Below are 6,714 nucleotides of genomic sequence, written 5' to 3'. Positions count from 1 at the left end.
ATTTGATTGTAACAACAGTGGGAAGAAAGTTGTACGTTCCTCCTTGCAAAATACGATTTATTTTAATTAGCTCTCATAATAATGAATGTTACAACAACCCATGTGTTGTGTTTACATTTATTTACCATGTACATACATGTTTGAATGTTCAACTTACACTGTTTTGTGCAATATGTCTATGTATGCTCCTTTTGGAGTCAATGAGTTAGCTGTCCAACAGGTCTAGTTACAGATTTTCTGGACGATATTCCGAAAATATCTGGTGTGTGTGTTTAAAAGTACACAAATTGTGGACACAGTACTTACTGACAGCACCCTTGCGTTGTTCATTCCCACAAATAAGTAATTTTCTTCCTCTAAACCTCCGTGAGGATTCCCTTGAAATCGTCTATATTGTCTTCAACCAAAATCATCATTCTAATTTTTCAGACTCAAAACGTTATAGTTTGACACCACAGTATACTTTGACCTTGTCGACTTAGTAGCATTATAATCAGCGGCGAGTCACTGATTTACAGTTATACCCTTTTCAAAGTTGTGGTCAATCAACTTTATTTGATTTCAAACTGATTTTGTGTATCAGAAAGTATTTAATGTGGGGGACCTAGCCCAATCATGGACTAAAGCAGCCTAACATTACTCCTTATAGTCCAAGGACCTTACATGTTCTGTTTAAAGGCTCATTTGGCTCTGGAAGTCAAAGCAGCTAAATACTCCCATCTAAACGTGAATCGATTCTCAATTGCGGAACAGTTCTATAAACATACATCCCTCTACTTTCATATCACATAAAAATAATTTCACAACATGAAAAATACACATCTACTGTAAACTTGTTTTAACTAGGTATAACACAGTTGCAGCCAACAGTATTTTTCAGTAACAACACGTTTGTGGCATCGGTCTTCTGTTTACACACAGGCGTCCAGAGATGCAGATAGCTAATTAACACAAGAAGTCCACCCGGGCCTTGTTCGAAAGGATCAAAACCGTAACGTATCAAGGGTAAATTGTGACTGACTGACACAGAAATAATAATGAGTCTTTATTCATGATGCGAGGTGATGTGTATTTTTTATTTATTTTTATTATTATTATACATTTATTTTTTATTAACAACAAATCAATACAGGAAGTACATGGGAACACAAGTATATATAAATAATATACAAAGGACAATTGGGCTGGGGGAACAATATCACATTACACAAGAACCTTAAGGGACATACATACACTTATTATTCTAACAGCTTTTTTGTTAGTAGAGTATTTAATTGTCTTAAAATACAGTTCAATTTATTTTTGTAATGTAAGAAAATGTGGTGTTTTGTTTGTAAATTTACATTTGTGAATATGAAATTTGTCTAAAACAATAATGAAATCAATAACATAAAATTGTTTCAGCTTATTTCTATTGTAGGTAAAGAATCCTAGCAGTACATCTATCCACAACAGTGTAAAATCTTCATAAATGTGTTCAATTATAAATCTACTGATGTCTTGCCACGGATTCCTTACATGAATACAATGCCCAAAAAGATAGAACACCATTTCTGGGTGGTCATTACATAAGGTACATTTTGAGTTGATGTTTTCCTTAAACTTCTTCATATAGTGGTTGGCAGGATAATATTTATGAATAATTTTAAAGGAAACTCCCTTAATTCTGTTAACAAGTAGGTATGTGAGTGGCAACATCCAAACTTTTTTCCAACAGATATTATCAATAAATCCATTCTAATAAGGCATGACATAAGGTATAGATACAACATCCTGCTGAAACAAGGTTCGTATCGCTCTGTTGTTGAATGGACCAAAAGAGAAACACATCTTTCCTACTGATGAGTCAACAGGGTCAATGGAAGGTAGGCTCTGAGGGTCAGGTCTTGACATGTTCCTGAATAATAAAGCAACACCTGAGGGAATGGCATTTAAAACAATTGCAAAATCTTTAGGTGTTACAGGGACCTTGTAAAGTGATAAGAATTCCTTAAAACCAAGTAAAAGACCCTCTGTATTTACCAGTTGGCTCACCAACAGGATATTATTTACCAGTTGGCTCACCAACAGGATATTATTTACCAGTTGGCTCACCAACAGGATATTATTTACCAGTTGGCTCACCAACAGGATATTATTTCGGAACCAATATTCTAAAAACAAAGAAGTATTTTTATACAATATGTCCCGATTATTCCATATATAAGATCTGTGTGGAGAAAAATTATGCTTATAAATTAAGGACCATGACAAAAAACCTGCCAATGAAAAGCAGAAAGTTTCACTGGAACTTTGTCAATATTAAAATTGCAAACCAACATGAAGTTAAGGCCACCAAAAGTAGAGAAGACATGATGAGGAATAAAATTCCACATAGAAGTCGGTCTTCTTAGGAATAGTTTTATCCAATTGATCTTAAAAGTATTATTTAAAGTAGTAAAGTCCAGAAAATTCAGCCCACCATACTCATAAGTGTTCATTACAACAGTGTTCCTAATGTAATGGGTACGGTTTCTCCACAGAAAGTTGAAAAGTATCTGGTCTATCTCCTTGCTTATTTTACCGTCAAGATATAAAGATAGAGCGCCATATGTTAGTCTAGAGATACCTTCAGCCTTGGTTATTAGGACTCTTCCTTTTAAAGATAAGTCCCTCTGTAGCCATTGATTTAGCTTCTTCTGGGTGTTTTTAATAAGAAGGTTAAAATTTAGTAAGCCTCTAGACTTCTGATCCTTTGTAATGGTTATGCCTAAATATGTAAGTTCTTCTTTTACTGGAATACCATAATATGAAGGTGTCGCACAATCTTTGACAGCCATGAGTTCACATTTATTAATGTTAAGATATAGACCAGAAGCTTTGGAAAAGGATTGTATCACATTGATCGATATGGGAATTTGGTTAGCATCTTTCAAAGAAAGTGTAGTATCATCAGCCAGCTGGCTTATAATAATTTCTTTAGTAGCTATGGAAATACCTTGTACAGGACTATTATTTAAAGAATTTGTAAGAAGTTGGGTGATTAATAAAAACAGGTACAGAGAGATAGAACAACCTTGCCTAGTTCTTCTCTTTAACTCAACTCTAGGTGTGGTGCCATATTTCAATTTGATAGAGCTGCTACCATTTGCATAGAGAGTCTTAATAGCCTAACAGACCCCCCCCCCAAAAAAGCCACATTTCTCAAGGGAGTGGAAGAGGAACTGATGCTACTGTGTCAAATGCTTTATACAAATCTAAACATAATTTGAAGCTATCCTCAGTTATTAGGTCTGAGTAGTCAAGTATGTCTAATACTAGTCTGATATTGTTAGAAATATGTCTGTTCCTCATAAAGCTAGACTGTGCTTCATCGATGATTGCATCCAGGACTTCTTTAATTATTTTTGCAAGTAGTAAGGCTAATATATTATAGTCATTATTAAGAAGACAAATTGGACACCAGTTATCGATAAGCAGCACTTCTTTTTTAGGCTTAGGTATCAGTGTTATTAACCCATGACTCATTGTAGGAGGAGAACATTGTTTTTAATACTCTCTAAAAAGACTTCAAATAGGAAGGGAGCTACTTGTTCAGAAAATAATTTGTAAAATTCTGATGTAATTCCATCAACACCTGGTGATTTATTGTTCTTTAGATGTTTGATAGACTCCATAATCTCTTCAACTTTGATGGGTTCATCACACTGTTTAGATTCAAAATCACTGATAGAGTGAACATATGAACACATGAATGTATAGTTAAAGTGACTAAGCATATATGATAAACAGAGAGTAGCAGCAGCGTAAAAAGAGGGGTTGGGGGGTACACAATGCAAATAGTCCAGGTAGCCATTTGATTACCTGTTCAGGAGTCTTATGGCTTGGGGGTAAAAACTGTTGAGAAGCCTTTTTGTCCTAGACTTGGCACTCCGGTACCACTTGCCATGTGGTAGTAGAGAGAACAGTCTATGACAGAGGTGGCTGGGGTCTTGGCAATTTTTAGGGCCTTCCTCTGACACCGCCTGGTAGAGGTCCTGGATGGCAGGCAGCTTAGCCCCAGTGATGTACTGGGCCGTACGCATTACCCTCTGTAGTGCCTTGCGGTCAGAGGCCGAGCAATTACCGTACCAGGCAGTGATGCAATCAGTCAGGATGCTCTCGATGTTGCAGCTGTAGAACCTTTTGAGGATCTCAGGACCCATGCCAAATCTTTTTAGTTTCCTGAGGGGGAATTGGCTTTGTCGTGCCCTCTTCACGACTGTCTTGGTGTGTTTGGACCATTCTAGTTTGTTATTGATGTGGACACCAAGGAACTTGAAGCTCTCAACCTGCTCCACTACAGCCCTGTCGATGAGAATGGGGGCGTGCTCGGTCCTCCTTTTCCTGTAGTCCACAATCATCTCCTTAGTCTTGGTTACGTTGTGGGAGAGGTTGTTATTCTGGCACCACACGGCCAGGTCTCTGACCTCCTCCCTATAGGCTGTCTCGTTGTTGTCAGTGATCAGGCCTACCACTGTTGTGTCGTCTGCAAACTTAATGATGGTGTTGGAGTCGTGCCTGGCCATGCAGTCGTGGGTGAACAGGGAGTACAGGAGGGGACTGAGCACGCACCCCTGTGGAGCTCCAGTGTTGAGGATCAGCGTGGCAGATGTGTTGCTACCTACCCCGACCACCTGTGGGCGGCCTGTCAGGAAGTCCAGGATCCAGTTGCAGAGGGAGGTGTTTAGTCCCACGATCCTTAGCTTAGTGATGAGCTTTGAGGGTATCATGGTGTTGAACGCTGAGCTGTAGTCAATGAATAGCATTCTCACATAAGTGTTCCTTTTGTCCAGGTGGAAAAGGACAGTGTGGAGTGCAATAGAGATTGCATCATCTGTGGATCTGTTTGGGCGGTATGCAAATTAGGGTGGGTCTAGGGTTTCTGGGATAATGGTGTTGATGTGAGCCATTACCAACCTTTCAAAGCACTTCATGGCTACGGACGTGAGTGCTACGGGTCTGTAGTCATTTAGGCAGGTTGCCTTTGTGTTCTTGGGCACATGGACTATGGTGGTCTGCTTGAAACATGTTGCTATTACAGACTCAATCAGGGACATGTTGAAAATGTCAGTGAAGACACCTGCCAGTTGGTCAGCACATGCCCAGAGCACACGTCCTGGTAATCCGTCTGGTCCCGCAGCCTTGTGAATGTTGACCTGTTTAAAGGTCTTACTCACATCGGCTACGGAGAGCGTGATCACACAGTCGTCCGGAACAGCTGATGCTCTCATGCATACCTCACCGTTGCTTGCCTCGAAGCGAGCATAGAAGTGATTTAGCTCTTCTGGTAGGCTCGTGTCACTGGGCAGCTCGCGGCTGTGCTTCCCTTTGTAGTCTGTAATAGTTTGCAAGCCCTGCCACATAAGACGAGCGTCGGAGCCGGTGTAGTATGATTCAATCTTAGCCCCATATTGACGCTTTGCCTGTTTGATGGTTCATTGCAGGGCATAGCAGGACTTCTTGTAAGCGTCCGGGTTAGAGTCCCGCACCTTGAAAGCGGCAGCTCTACCCTTTAGCTCAGTGCGAAAGCTTCCTGTAATCCATGGCTTCTGGTTGGGGTATGTATGTACAGTCACTGTGGGGACGATATCCTTAATGCACTTATTGATAAAGCCAGTGACTGATGTGGTGTACTCTTCAATGCCATCGGAAGAATCCCGGAACATGTTCCAGTCTGTGATAGCAAAACAGTCCTGTAGTTTAACATCTGTTTCATCTGAACACTTTTTTAGTGACCGAGTCACTGGTGCTTCCTGCTTTAATTTTTGCTTGTAAGCAGGAATCAGGAGGATAGAGTTGTGGTCGGATTTACCAAATGGAGGGCGAGGCAGAGCTTTGTACGCGTCTCTGTGTGTGGAGTACAGGTGATCTAGAATTTTTTTTCCTCTGGTTGCACATTTAACATGTTGATAGAAATTTGATAGAACTGATTTAAGTTTCCCTGCATTAAAGTCTTCGGCCACTAGGAGCGCCGCCTCTGAGTGGTTTCCTGTTTGCTTATTTCCTTATACAGCTGACTGAGTGCGGTCTTAGTGGCAGCATCTGTCTGTGGTGGTAAATAAACAGCCACAAAAAGTATAGCTGAAAACTCTCTAGGCAAGTAGTGTGGCCGGCAATTTATCACAATATACTCTACTTCAGGTGAGCAAAATCTAGAGACTTCCTTAGATTTCGTGCACCAGCTGTTGTTTACAAATATGCACAGACCGCCACCCCTCGTCTTACCGGAGTGTGTTGTTCTATACTCTGCCCGGTGCAGCGTATATCCCGCTAGCTGAATATCCATGTCATCATTCAGCCACGATTCCGTGAAACATAGGATATTACAGTTTTTGATGTCCCGTTGGTAGGATATTCGTGATCGTACCTCGTCTAATTTATTGTCCAATGATTGCATGTTGGCGAGTAGTATTGACTGTAATGGCAGTTTTCCCAGTCGCCTTCTTCGGGTCCTGACCAGGCATCCGGCTCTTTGTCCTCTGTACCTGCGTCGCTTCCTCTTGCAAATAACGGGGATATCGGCCCTGTGGGGTGTTTAGAGAATGTCTTGTGCGTCGTCCTTGTTGTAAAAATACTGTTATTTGGATAGTGTTATTTGTAGAGTGAAATTTCTCAAGTCTAAAGAAATAGGATGAATTCTGTTCTCCCTCCTCAATCCATTTTTTCCTAGATCTAATATAGGCTCCTTCTGGT

The sequence above is a fragment of the Salmo trutta genome, chromosome 1, assembly GCF_901001165.1.
Source record: "Salmo trutta chromosome 1, fSalTru1.1, whole genome shotgun sequence".
In the NCBI taxonomy this organism is placed as follows: domain Eukaryota; kingdom Metazoa; phylum Chordata; class Actinopteri; order Salmoniformes; family Salmonidae; genus Salmo; species Salmo trutta.
This window is presented reverse-complemented; position numbering follows the sequence as displayed.